The 13,592-nt window shown below is 48.5% G+C and overlaps 9 non-coding genes across 9 annotated transcripts; all 9 read left to right on the top strand.

Moving 5' to 3' along the window:
* Positions 1–148: 148 nt before the first annotated feature.
* Positions 149–221, top strand: trnak-uuu (transfer RNA lysine (anticodon UUU)). The gene has a single exon. It is a non-coding gene; the product is annotated as a tRNA-Lys (tRNA).
* Positions 222–1,867: 1,646 nt separating this feature from the next.
* trnas-uga (transfer RNA serine (anticodon UGA)) lies at positions 1,868–1,949 on the top strand. The gene has a single exon. It is a non-coding gene; the product is annotated as a tRNA-Ser (tRNA).
* Positions 1,950–2,104: 155 nt separating this feature from the next.
* Positions 2,105–2,176, top strand: trnah-gug (transfer RNA histidin (anticodon GUG)). Its single transcript has one exon. It is a non-coding gene; the product is annotated as a tRNA-His (tRNA).
* A 1,990-nt stretch (positions 2,177–4,166) lies between these two features.
* On the top strand, positions 4,167–4,239 carry trnak-uuu (transfer RNA lysine (anticodon UUU)). Its single transcript has one exon. It is a non-coding gene; the product is annotated as a tRNA-Lys (tRNA).
* Positions 4,240–7,063: 2,824 nt separating this feature from the next.
* On the top strand, positions 7,064–7,144 carry trnas-uga (transfer RNA serine (anticodon UGA)). The gene has a single exon. It is a non-coding gene; the product is annotated as a tRNA-Ser (tRNA).
* Positions 7,145–11,159: 4,015 nt separating this feature from the next.
* trnas-aga (transfer RNA serine (anticodon AGA)) lies at positions 11,160–11,241 on the top strand. The gene has a single exon. It is a non-coding gene; the product is annotated as a tRNA-Ser (tRNA).
* A 357-nt stretch (positions 11,242–11,598) lies between these two features.
* Positions 11,599–11,680, top strand: trnas-uga (transfer RNA serine (anticodon UGA)). The gene has a single exon. It is a non-coding gene; the product is annotated as a tRNA-Ser (tRNA).
* A 179-nt stretch (positions 11,681–11,859) lies between these two features.
* On the top strand, positions 11,860–11,932 carry trnak-uuu (transfer RNA lysine (anticodon UUU)). The gene has a single exon. It is a non-coding gene; the product is annotated as a tRNA-Lys (tRNA).
* Positions 11,933–13,370: 1,438 nt separating this feature from the next.
* On the top strand, positions 13,371–13,452 carry trnas-aga (transfer RNA serine (anticodon AGA)). The gene has a single exon. It is a non-coding gene; the product is annotated as a tRNA-Ser (tRNA).
* The last annotated feature ends 140 nt before the right edge of the window (positions 13,453–13,592 follow it).

A 13,592-nucleotide genomic window follows, 5' to 3' on the forward strand; every position in this document is an offset into this window, starting at 1 on the left:
TGTGACGGTAATTGTGCCTTCTATTGTCCTTCGCTCTCTGTGCCATAACTGCTTCTAGCTTTCATCCTCGTGACACCTGCGTCTCTTCTGGGCAGCTTGTTGTAAAACTGCTGCTTTATAAAAGGTGAGAAACCAGTTCTCCACAAGAGCCCGGATAGCTCAGTCGGTAGAGCATCAGACTTTTAATCTGAGGGTCCAGGGTTCAAGTCCCTGTTCGGGTGAAGGTCTGTCTGCTTTTGGCGGAGTCACCTTGCTATCACTACGGTCCATCTCTTCTTCTGAATCTGTACCGGAGCGGTGTTCCTTCCTGCTCCAGGGTATCAGTGCACCTCCCTTGTTTGGCACACCTGATTCTGATGGTCAGCTCGTTAGGAAAGCGCGCTCACAGAGTGAGTAGAATAAGACAGACCTCCGAATTGTGCAGTGCTGTCGGTCCCCAGGCCCAGCACTGAAAAACGTCATTACATAGGATGAGACATGGCAGCCTGATTTCTCCTCAGTGGGACTGCTGTTTTACCCGCTTACAGGGCTAGCTTGCAATCTCCGCTTGCTAGGTTGCAAGTAGGTCAGGCAGCAATGTGACACACAACAGGGCAGAAGGTAGTCTGCTTAATTCAAGTCCCTGTTTGGGCGAAGGTCAGTCTACTTTTTGGAGGGCTCAGCTTGCTATCACTACGGGTCCATCTCTTCTGCTGACTCTGTACTAGAGCGATGTTCCTTCCTGCTCCCGGGGATCAGTGCATCTCCCTTGTTCGGCACACCTGATTCTGATGATCAGCCCTTTAGGAAAGACTGCTCACAGAGTACGTAGAATAAGACGGACTTCCCAATTGTGCAGTGCTGTCGGTCCCCAGGGCCAGTACTGAAAAACCACATTACATAGGATGAGACATGGCAGCCTGATTTCTCCTCAGTGGGACTGCTGTTTTACCCGCTTCCAGTGCTAGCTTACAATCTCGGCTTGCTAGGTTGCAAGTAGGTCAGGCAGCAATGTGACACACAACAGGGCAGAAGGTAGTCTGCTTAATTCAAGTCCCTGTTTGGGCGAAGGTCAGTCTACTTTTTGGAGGGCTCAGCTTGCTATCACTACGGGTCCATCTCTTCTCCTGACTCTGTATTAGAGCGATGTTCTTTCCTTCTCCCGGGGATCAGTGCATCTCCCTTGTTCGGCACACATGATTCTGATGGTCAGCCCTTTAGGAAAGAGTGCTCACGGAGTGAGTAGAATAAGAAAGACCTCCCATTTGTGCAGTGCTGTCGGTCCCCAGGGCCAGTACTGAAAAACCCCATTACATAGGATGAGACATGGCAGCCTGATTTCTCCTCAGTGGGACTGCTGTTTTAGCCGCTTCCAGGGGTAGCTTACAATCTCGGCTTGCTAGCTTGCAAGTAGGTCAGGCAGCAGTGTTACACACAACATGGCAGAAGGTGGTCTGCTTAATTCAAGTCCCTGTTTGGGCGTAGGTCAGTCGTCTTTTTGTAGGCCTCAGCTTGCTATCACTACGGTCCATCTCTTCTGCTGACTCTGTACTAGAGCGATGTTCCTTTCTGCTCCCGGGGATCAGTGCATCTCCCTTGTTCGGCAAACCTGATTCTGATGGTCAGCCCTTTAGGAAAGAGTGCTCACAGAGTGAGTAGAATAAGACAGACTTCCCAATTGTGCAGTGCTGTCGGTCCCAAGGGCCAGTACTGAAAAACCTCATTACATAGGATGAGACATGGCAGCCTGATTTCTCCTCAGTGGGACTGTGTTTTACCCGCTTGCAGGGCTAGCTTGCAATCTCCGCTTGCTGACTGAGCTGGGTTGGTTGCAAGTAGGTCAGGCAACAGTGTTGGACACAAACTGAGCAGTAATTGGTCTACTCCCGTAGTCGTGGCTGAGTGGTTAAGGTGATAGACTTGAAATCCATTGGGGTCTCCCCGCGCAGGTTCGAATCCTGCTGACTACGCTGCTTGCTGAAGGCCATGAGGCAAAGCATCCATGCATTTTTCACGGTCCTCGCACTTATTTGCAAAATGTCCAGTCCCTCTTCGATGGACAAACACGCCACTGCTGCTTCTTCTATCCGGGCTCCAGGGGTTGTCTTGGGTGAGCCAGTGGCACGCCGTGATCGTATAGTGGTTAGTACTCTGCGTTGTGGCCGCAGCAACCCCGGTTCGAATCCGGGTCATGGCAACCCTCTGCTGTTGAGTATACGGGAAGGTTGAACATTTTTTACCACCTCATCGTTCTGCGTGATTTTGTTTCTGAAGATTGGCCTGTGCAGGGCGCCATCAGACAAGGGGGCTTGCTTTCTAACATTAGGCGTAGTCGTGGCCCAGAGGTTAAGACGATGGACGATGGACTTGAAATCCATTGGGGTCTCCCTGCGCAGGTTCGAACTCTTCCCATTTCCGGAAGGATTTGCAGTATTGCTTTAGCTTTCTGTGACTGTAATTGTGCCATCTATGGTCCTTCGCTCTCTGTGCCATAACTATTTCTAGCTTTCATCCTTGTGACACCTGCGTCTCTTCTGGGCAGCTTGTTGTAAAACTGCTGCTTTATAAAAGGTGAGAAGCCAGTGCTCCACAAGAGCCTGGATAGCTCAGTCGGTAGAGCATCAGACTTTTAATTTGAGGGTCCAGGGTTCAAGTCCCTGTTAGGGTGAAGGTCTGTCTGCTTTTGGCGGAGTCACCTTGCTATCACTACGGTCCATCTCTTCTTCTGAATCTGTACTGGAGCGGTGTTCCTTCCTGCTCCAGGGTATCAGTGCACCTCCCTTGTTTGGCACACCTGAATCTGATGGTCAGCTCGTTAGGAAAGCGCGCTCACAGAGTGAGTAGAATAAGACAGACCTCCGAATTGTGCAGTGCTGTCGGTCCCCAGGCCCAGCACTGAAAAACCCCATTATATAGGATGAGACATGGCAGCCTGATTTCTCCTCAGTGGGACTGCTGTTTTACCCGCTTCCAGGGCTAGCTTACAATCTCGGCTTGCTAGGTTGCAAGTAGGTCAGGCAGCAATGTGACACACAACAGGGCAGAAGGTGGTCTGCTTAATTCAAGTCCCTGTTTGGCCGAAGGTCAGTCTACTTTTTGGAGCCCTCAGCTTGCTATCACTACGGGTCCATCTGTTCTGCTGACTCTGTATTAGAGCGATTTTCCTTCCTTCTCCCGGGGATCAGTGCATCTCCCTTGATCGGCACACATGATTCTGATGGTCAGCCCTTTAGGAAAGAGTGCTCACAGAGTGAGTAGAATAAGACAGACTTCCCAATTGTGCAGTGCTGTCGGTCCCCGGGGTCAGTACTGAAAAACCCCATTACATAGGATGAGACATGGCAGGCTGATTTCTCCTCAGTGGGACCGCTGTTTTACCCGCTTGCAGGGCTAGCTTGCAATCTCTGCTTGCTGACTGAGCTGGTTTGGTTGCAAGTAGGTCAGGCAGCAGTGTTGGACACAAACTGAGCAGAAATTGGTCTACTGCCGTAGTCGTGGCCGAGTGGTTAAGGCGATGGATTAGAAATCCATTGGGGTCTCCCCGCGCAGATTCGAATCCTGCCGACTTCACTGTTTGCTGAAGGCCATGAGGCAAGGCATCCATGCATTTTTCACGGTCCTCGCACTTATTTGCGAAATGTCCAGTCCCTCTTCGATGGACAAACACGCCGCTGCTGCTTCTTCTATCCGGGCTCCAGGGATTGTCTTGGGTGAGCCAGTGGCACGCCGTGATCGTATAGTGGTTAGTACTCTGCGTTGTGGCTGCAGCAACCCCTTTCGAATCCGGGTCGCGGCAACCCTTTGCCATTGAGTATATGGGAAGGTTGTACATTTTTTACCACCTCATATTTTTGCGTGATTTTGTTTCTGAAGCTTGGCCTGTGCAGGGCGCCATCAGACAACGGGGCTTGCTTTCTAACATTAGGCGTAGTCGTGGCCGAGAGGTTAAGGCGATGGACTTGAAATCCATTGGGGTCTCCCTGCGCAGGTTCGAACTCTTCCCATTTCCGGAAGGATTTGCAGTATTGCTTTAGCTTTCTGTGACGGTAATTGTGCCATCTATGGTCCTTCGCTCTCTGTGCCATAACTGCTTCTAGCTTTCATCCTCGTGACACCTGGGTCTCTTCTAGGCAGCTTGTTGTAAAACTGCTGCTTTATAAAAGGTGAGAAGACAGTGCTCCACAAGAGCCCGGATAGCTCAGTTGGTAGAGCATCAGACTTTTAATCTGATGGTCCAGGGTTCAAGTCCCTGTTCAGGCGAAGGTCTGTCTGCTTTTGGCGGAGTCACCTTGCTATCACTACGGTCCATCTCTTCTTCTGAATCTGTACTGGAGCGGTGTTCCTTCCTGCTCCAGGGTATCAGTGCACCTCCCTTGTTTGGCACACCTGATTCTGATGGTCAGTTCGTTAGGAAAGCGCGCTCACAGAGTGAGTAGAATAAGACAGACCTCCGAATTGTGCAGTGCTGTCGGTCCCCAGGCCCAGCACTGAAAAACCCCATTACATGGGATGAGACATGGCAGCCTGATTTCTCCTCAGTGGGACTGCTGTTTTACCCGCTTCCAGGGCTAGCTTACAATCTCAGCTTGCTAGGTTGCAAGTAGGTCAGGCAGCAATGTGACACACAACAGGGCAGAAGGTAGTCTGCTTAATTCAAGTCCCTGTTTGGGCGAAGGTCAGTCTACTTTTTGGAGGCCTCAGCTTGCTATCACTACGGGTCCATCTGTTCTGCTGACTCTGTATTAGAGCGATTTTCCTTCCTTCTCCCGGGGATCAGTGCATCTCCCTTGATCGGCACACATGATTCTGATGGTCAGCCCTTTAGGAAAGAGTGCTCACAGAGTGAGTAGAATAAGACAGACTTCCCAATTGTGCAGTGCTGTCGGTCCCCGGGGTCAGTACTGAAAAACCCCATTACATAGGATGAGACATGGCAGGCTGATTTCTCCTCAGTGGGACCGCTGTTTTACCCGCTTGCAGGGCTAGCTTGCAATCTCTGCTTGCTGACTGAGCTGGTTTGGTTGCAAGTAGGTCAGGCAGCAGTGTTGGACACAAACTGAGCAGAAATTGGTCTACTGCCGTAGTCGTGGCGAGTGGTTAAGGCGATGGATTAGAAATCCATTGGGGTCTCCCCGCGCAGATTCGAATCCTGCCGACTTCACTGTTTGCTGAAGGCCATGAGGCAAGGCATCCATGCATTTTTCACGGTCCTCGCACTTATTTGCGAAATGTCCAGTCCCTCTTCGATGGACAAACACGCCGCTGCTGCTTCTTCTATCCGGGCTCCAGGGATTGTCTTGGGTGAGCCAGTGGCACGCCGTGATCGTATAGTGGTTAGTACTCTGCGTTGTGGCTGCAGCAACCCCTTTCGAATCCGGGTCGCGGCAACCCTTTGCCATTGAGTATACGGGAAGGTTGTACATTTTTTACCACCTCATCTTTTTGCGTGATTTTGTTTCTGAAGCTTGGCCTGTGCAGGGCGCCATCAGACAAGGGGGCTTGCTTTCTAACATTAGGCGTAGTCGTGGCCGAGAGGTTAAGGCGATGGACTTGAAATCCATTGGGGTCTCCCTGCGCAGGTTCGAACTCTTCCCATTTCCGGAAGGATTTGCAGTATTGCTTTAGCTTTCTGTGACTGTAATTGTGCCATCTATGGTCCTTCGCTCTCTGTGCCATAACTATTTCTAGCTTTCATCCTTGTGACACCTGCGTCTCTTCTGGGCAGCTTGTTGTAAAACTGCTGCTTTATAAAAGGTGAGAAGCCAGTACTCCACAAGAGCCTGGATAGCTCAGTCGGTAGAGCATCAGACTTTTAATTTTAGGGTCCAGGGTTCAAGTCCCTGTTAGGGTGAAGGTCTGTCTGCTTTTGGCGGAGTCACCTTGCTATCACTACGGTCCATCTCTTCTTCTGAATCTGTACTGGAGCGGTGTTCCTTCCTGCTCCAGGGTATCAGTGCACCTCCCTTGTTTGGCACACCTGAATCTGATGGTCAGCTCGTTAGGAAAGCGCGCTCACAGAGTGAGTAGAATAAGACAGACCTCCGAATTGTGCAGTGCTGTCGGTCCCCAGGCCCAGCACTGAAAAACCCCATTACATAGGATGAGACATGGCAGCCTGATTTCTCCTCAGTGGGACTGCTGTTTTACCCACTTCCAGGGCTAGCTTACAATCTCGGCTTGCTAGGTTGCAAGTAGGTCAGGCAGCAATGTGACACACAACAGGGCAGAAGGTGGTCTGCTTAATTCAAGTCCCTGTTTGGGCGAAGGTCAGTCTACTTTTTGGAGGCCTCAGCTTGCTATCACTACGGGTCCATCTGTTCTGCTGACTCTGTATTAGAGCGATTTTCCTTCCTTCTCCCGGGGATCAGTGCATCTCCCTTGATTGGCACACATGTTTCTGATGGTCAGCCCTTTAGGAAAGAGTGCTCACGGAGTGAGTAGAATAAGACAGACCTCCCATTTGTGCAGTGCTGTCGGTCCCCAAGGCCAGTACTGAAAAACCCCATTACATAGGATGAGACATGGCAGCCTGATTTCTCCTCAGTGGGACCGCTGTTTTAGCCGCTTCCAGGGCTAGCTTACAATCTCGGCTTGCTAGGTTGCAAGTAGGTCAGGCAGCAGTGTTACACACAACATGGCAGAAGGTGGTCTGCTTAATTCAAGTCCCTGTTTGGGCGTAGGTCAGTCTTCTTTTTGTAGGCCTCAGCTTGCTATCACTACGGTCCATCTCTTCTGCTGACTCTGTACTAGAGCGATGTTCCTTTCTGCTCTCGGGGATCAGTGCATCTCCCTTGTTCGGCAAACCTGATTCTGATGGTCAGCCCTTTAGGAAAGAGTGCTCACAGAGTGAGTAGAATAAGACAGACTTCCCAATTGTGCAGTGCTGTTGGTCCCAAGGGCCAGTACTGAAAAACCCCATTACATAGGATGAGACATGGCAGCCTGATTTCTCCTCAGTGGGACCGCTGTTTTACCCGCTTGCAGGGCTAGCTTGCAATCTCCGCTTGCTGACTGAGCTGGGTTGGTTGCAAGTAGGTCAGGCAGCAGTGTTGGACACAAACTGAGCAGTAATTGGTCTACTCCCGTAGTTGTGGCCGAGTGGTTAAGGCGATGGACTTGAAATCCATTGGGGTCTCCCCGCGCAGGTTCGAATCTGCCGACTACGCTGTTTGCTGAAGGCCATGAGGCAAAGCATCCATGCATTTTGCACGGTCCTCGCACTTATTTGCGAAATGTCCAGTCCCTCTTCGATGGACAAACACGCCGCTGCTGCTTCTTGTATCCGGGCTCCAGGGGATGTCTTGGGTGAGCCAGTGGCACGCCGTGATCGTATAGTGGTTAGGACTCTGCATTGTGGCTGCAGCAACCCTGGTTCGAATCCGGGTAACGGCAAACCTTTGCCGTTGAGTATACAGGAAGGTTGAAAATTTTTTACCACCTATTCTTTCTGCGTGATTTTGTTTCTGAAGCTTGGCCTGTGCAGGGCGCCATCAGACAAGGCGCTTGCGTAGTCGTGGCCGAGAGGTTAAGGCGATGGACTTGAAATCCATTGGGGTCTCCCTGCGCAGGTTTGAACTCTGCCGAATACGGGAGGGATTTGCAGTATTGTTTTAGCTTTCTGTGACAGTAATTGTGCCATCTATGGTCCTTCGCTCTCTGTGCCATAACTGCTTCTAGCTTTCATCCTCGTGACACCTGCGTCTCTTCTGGGCAGCTTGTTGTAAAACTGCTGCTTTATAAAAGGTGAGAAGCCAGTGATCCACAAGAGCTCGGATAGCTCAATCGTTAGAGCATCAGACTTTTAATCTGAGGGTCCAGGGTTCAAGTCCCTGTTTGGGTGAAGGTCTGTCTGCTTTTGGCGGAGTCACCTTGCTATCACTACGGTCCCTCTCTTCTTCTGAATCTGTACTGGAGCGGTGTTCCTTCCTGCTCCAGGGTATCAGTGCACCTCCCTTGTTTGGCACACCTGATTCTGATGGTCTGCTCGTTAGGAAAGCGCGCTCACAGAGTGAGTAGAATAAGACAGACCTCCGAATTGTGCAGTGCTGTCGGTCCCCAGGCCCAGCACTGAAAAACCCCATTAAATAGGATGAGACATGGCAGCCTGATTTCTCCTCAGTGGGACTGCTGTTTTACCCGCTTCCAGTGCTAGCTTACAATCTCGGCTTGCTAGGTTGCAAGTAGGTCAGGCAGCAATGTGACACACAACAGGGCAGAAGGTGGTCTGCTTAACCCTCTGGAGTCTAAGGGTATTTTTGGGGCCTGGAGAAGTTTTGTCATGCCCTGACATTTGTTCTTTTTTCAGTTTCTTATCAATATCTGAATGGGTAAAGTCTAATCTCACTGTAATCAGCACAAACTGGGCTATAATAATATGTAAAATGCATGTATGTACATGATTGTGTTTTTGAGAAAAAAAATATTATGCGTGGTTAGTGAAAAACTAAAAATGTTAAAACACTTGAAAAAGGCAAAATAACACATAGAGAACATTGGTTCCCGGGATTTTTGAGAACTGTAGTTTGTAGCTTAGAATTTTTCTGTCTAAATTATGTGAAAATCATCTTGTTTACTCACTTACAGAAAACAATATATTGATTTACATTTTCTAAGACACTTTTTGTTGGTAAAAGTCATATGCGAGTAGGCGTCAACTATCATGAATATCATTGTGATTTACACCTGAGAAGACAAAGGGCCGCATAATGAGCTGCATAATGAGCCATTCAGTCATCTGTGCCACTGAGAGGAAGGAGTTACAAGAAAGAATGTGAGAAAAAAATAAAAGTATATAATTTTATGTTTGTAGTTTATTTAGAATATATTTAATTATCCCACAACATACTTTAATATCTACTTGGGGGAGCAGTTAAACAGTTTATCAGGAACAATCAAAGCTGACTTTCAAACAAATTTTTTGGCATCAATACTCCAGTCACACAATCCTTCAGAAATCCTTTTAACAATCTTATTTTCTACAAAAAAACATTTATTGTTGTTATTATTATCGTTATTATTATTATTATTAATGTTGAAAAGAGCTGAGAATATTTTTTAGGTTTTTTAGGGGGAATAAATTGAAAGAACAGCATTTTTTTTACATTTGTTAGCCTACAGTTATTTATTTGTTACATTTATATTATTTACATCAAGCTTTTGAATGGTCGCATAGTATATTGTTATTGAAACTTCATAATGTTTCACTTGATTATATATTTAGTCAGGAATTATAGTTTGGAAAAAGTATTTGTAAAAAGTCTAACTAGTAAAATGTTTACACGTTATGTGAAAACTAGTACAAGTATATAAATGAATAAAAAGAGACTTACTCATGTTTATGATCTCTGCTGAATAAAGTGCTTCATTCTTTTTTTTCTGAGGAAATCCATTTCTCAAATCCTCAACCACATGACATCTTTTTGGGGTGAATAATGTCTTATTCCTCTCATCGCGAAGCAAACAGTAAAATAAAATCTTGAAGAACAGTCTCGCTGCTTTTTCTTCTGTTATGGGCGTATTCAAGCCGCGCGCTTCAGTTTGAATCTGAATAGCGCGTTCAGCGCGGGGGCGTGGTCACATTAGATATAATGAAGGGAGACATGACAAACAGACATCGCGTTGTTTTCATATGGATTACTTTATCACAGAAAATCTGTTTTCGGCAGCACTTGTTTAGTTTAAAAGTAGACATGTCAAGCTTTCTATAGATATCTCTCTCATGTATTTTCGTTGAGTATTCACGGAGTTACAGTTCATTTTATTGACGTGTTTGTAAATAAAGATCAGCGCAGACAAAGGCTGCAGACAGCACACCTTGTTTGTTATCTTTATTTTATAAGTGCACAAAGTTTTGTTGTTATTATGTCTGTATCCAAAAAAAAGTAGACCCTTTACAGATTCGATTGATGTATTGCTCTTATCTGTACGATTAAAACTGAAAGTGTAATTTAAGTTCTTTTCGGGCTTATCAGGAGAAAATGACTCAAAACGCGTATCTGCGTTAATCAACTTCAAAGGGTTAATTCAAGTCCCTGTTTGGGCGAAGGTCAGTCTTCTTTTTGTAGGCCTCAGCTTGCTATCACTACGGGTCCATCTCTTCTGCTGACTCTGTATTAGAGCGATGTTCCTTCCTTCTCCCGGGGATCAGTGCATCTCCCTTGTTCGGCACACATGTTTCTGATGGTCAGCCCTTTAGGAAAGAGTGCTCACGGAGTGAGTAGAATAAGACAGACCTCCCATTTGTGCAGTGCTGTCGGTCCCCAGGGCCAGTACTGAAAAACCCCATTACATAGGATGAGACATGGCAGCCTGATTTCTCCTCAGTGGGACTGCTGTTTTACCCACTTGCAGGGCTAGCTTGCAATCTCCGCTTGCTGACTGAGCTGGGTTGGTTGCAAGTAGGTCAGGCAGCAGTGTTGGAAACAAAATGAGCAGAAATTGGTCTACTCCCGTAGTCGTGGCCGAGTGGTTAAGGCGATGGACTAAAAATCCATTGGGGTCTCCCCGCGAAGGTACGAACTCTGCCAATACCGGGAGGGATTTGCAGTATTGCTTTAGCTTTCTGTGACTGTAATTGTGCCTTCTATGGTCCTTCGCTCTCTGTGCCATAACTGCTTCTAGCTTTCATCCTCGTGACACCTGCGTCTCTTCTGGGCAGCTTGTTGTAAAACTGCTGCTTTATAAAAGGTGAGAAGCCAATGATTCACAAGAGCCCGGATAGCTCAGTCGGTAGAGCATCAGACTTTTAATCTGAGGGTCCAGGGTTCAAGTTCGGGTGAAGGTCAGTCTGCTTTTGGCGGAGTCACCTTGCTATCACTATGGGGCCATCTCTTCTGCTGACTCTGTATTAGAGCGATGTTCCTTCCTTCTCCCGGGGATCAGTGCATCTCCCTTGTTCGGCACACATGATTCTGATGGTCAGCCCTTTAGGAAAGAGTGTTCACTGAGTGAGTAGAATAAGACAGACCTCCCATTTGTGCAGTGCTGTCGGTCCCTAGGGCCAGTACTGAAAAACCCCATTACATAGGATGAGACATGGCATCCTGATTTCTCCTCAGTGGGACCGCTGTTTTACCCGCTTGCAGGGCTAGCTTGCAATCTCCGCTTGCTGACTGAGCTGGGTTGGTTGCAAGTAGGTCAGGCAACAGTGTTGGACACAAAATGAGCCGAAATATGCTCCCGTAGTCGTGGTCGAGTGGTTAAGGCGATGGGCTAGAAATCCATTGGGGTCTCCCCGCGCAGGTTCGAATCCTGCTGACTACGCTGTTTGCTGAAGGCCATGAGGCAAAGCATCCATGCATTTTTCACGGTCCTCACACTTATTTGCGAAATGTCCAGTCCCTCTTCGATGGACAAACACGCTGCTGCTGCTTCTTGTATCCGGGCTCCAGGGGTTGTCTTGGTTGAGCCAGTGGCACGCCGTGATCGTATAGTGGTTAGTACTCTGCGTTGTGGCTGCAGCAACCCCGGTTCGAATCCGCGTCACGGCAACACTTTGCCGTTGAGTATACGGGAAGGTTGAAAATTTTTACCACCTCATCTTTCTGCGTGATTTTGTTTCTGAAGCTTGGCCTGTGCAGGGCGCCACCAGACAAGGGCGCTTGCTTTTTAACATTAGGCGTAGTCGTGGCCGAGAGGTTAAGGCGATGGACTTGACATCCATTGGGGTCTCCCCGCGCAGGTTCGAACTCTGCCGACTACGGGAGGGATTTGCAGTATTGCTTTAGATTTCTGTGACGGTAATTGTGCCTTCTATTGTCCTTCGCTCTCTGTGCCATAACTGCTTCTAGCTTTCATCCTCGTGACACCTGCTTCTCTTCTGGGCAGCTTGTTGTAATACTGCTGCTTTATAAAAGGTGAGAAGCCAGTTTTTCCACAAGAGCCCGGATAGCTCAGTCGGTAGAGCATCAGACTTTTAATCTGAGGGTCCAGGGTTCAAGTCCCTGTTCGGGTGAAGGTCTGTCTACTTTTGGCGGAGTCACCTTGCTATCACTACGGTCCATCTCTTCTTCTGAATCTGTACCGGAGCGGTGTTCCTTCCTGCTCCAGGGTATCAGTGCACCTCCCTTGTTTTGCACACCTGATTCTGATGGTCAGCTCGTTAGGAAAGCGCGCTCACAGAGTTAGTAGAATAAGACAGACCTCCGAATTGTGCAGTGCTGTCGGTCCCCAGGCCCAGCACTGAAAAACGTCATTACATAGGATGAGACATGGCAGCCTGATTTCTCTTAGAGCGATGTTCCTTCCTTCTCCAGGGGGTCAGTGCATCTTCCTTGTTCGGCACACATGATTCTGACGGTCAGCCCTTTAGGAAAGAGTGCTCACGGAGTGAGTAGAATAAGACAGACCTCCCATTTGTGCAGTGCTGTCGGTCCCCAGGGCCAGTACTGAAAAACCCCATTACATAGGATGAGACATGGCAGCCTGATTTCTCCTCAGTTGGACTGCTGTTTTACCCGCTTCCAGGGCTAGCTTACAATCTCCGCTTGCTAGGTTGCAAGTAGGTCAGGCAGCAGTGTTACACACAACATGGCAGAAGGTAGTCTGCTTAATTCAAGTCCCTGTTTGGGCAAAGGTCAGTCTTCTTTTTGTAGGCCTCAGCTTGCTATCACTACGGTCCATCTCTTCTGCTGACTCTGTACTAGAGCGATGTTCCTTCCTGCTCCCGGGGATCAGTGCATCTCCCTTGTTCGGCACACCTGATTCTGATGATCAGCCCTTTAGGAAAGAGTGCTCACAGAGAGAGTAGAATAAGACAGACTTCCCAATTGTGCAGTGCTGTCGGTCCCCAGGGCCAGTACTGAAAAACCCCATTACAAAGGATGAGACATGGCAGCCTGATTTCTCCTCAGTGGGACTGCTGTTTTAGCCGCTTCCAGGGCTAGCTTAAAATCTCGGCTTGCTAGGTTGCAAGGAGGTCAGGCAGCAGTGTTACACACAACATGGCAGAAGGTGGTCTGCTTAATTCAAGTCCCTGTTTGGGCGAAGGTCAGTCTTCTTTTTGTAGGCCTCAGCTTGCTATCACTACGGTCCATCTCTTCTGCTGACTCTGTACTAGAGCGATGTTCCTTCCTGCTCCCGGGGATCAGTGCATCTCCCTTGTTCGGCAAACCTGATTCTGATGGTCATCCCTTTAGGAAAGAGTGCTCACAGAGTGAGTAGAATAAGACAGACTTCCCAATTGTGCAGTGCTGTCGGTCCCCAGGGCCAGTACTGAAAAACCCCATTACATAGGATGAGACATGGCAGCCTGATTTCTCCTCAGTGGGACCGCTGTTTTACCCGCTTGCAGGGCTAGCTTGCATTCTCCGCTTGCTGACTGAGCTGGGTTGGTTGCAAGTAGGTCAGGCAGCAGTGTTGGACACAAACTGAGCAGAAATTGGTCCACTCCCGTAGTCGTGGCCGAGTGGTTAAGGCGATGGACTAGAAATCCATTGGGGTCTCCCCGCGCAGGTTCGAATCCTGCCGACTACGCTTTTTGCTGAAGGCCATGAGGCAAAGCATCCATGCATTTTTTACGGTCCTCGCACTTATTTGCGAAATGTCCAGTCCCTCTTCGATGGACAAACACGCCGCTGCTGCTTCTTGTATCCGGGCTCCAGGGGTTGTCTTGG

The sequence above is a fragment of the Carassius carassius genome, chromosome 18 (genome assembly GCF_963082965.1).
Source record: "Carassius carassius chromosome 18, fCarCar2.1, whole genome shotgun sequence".
NCBI classification, from domain to species: domain Eukaryota; kingdom Metazoa; phylum Chordata; class Actinopteri; order Cypriniformes; family Cyprinidae; genus Carassius; species Carassius carassius.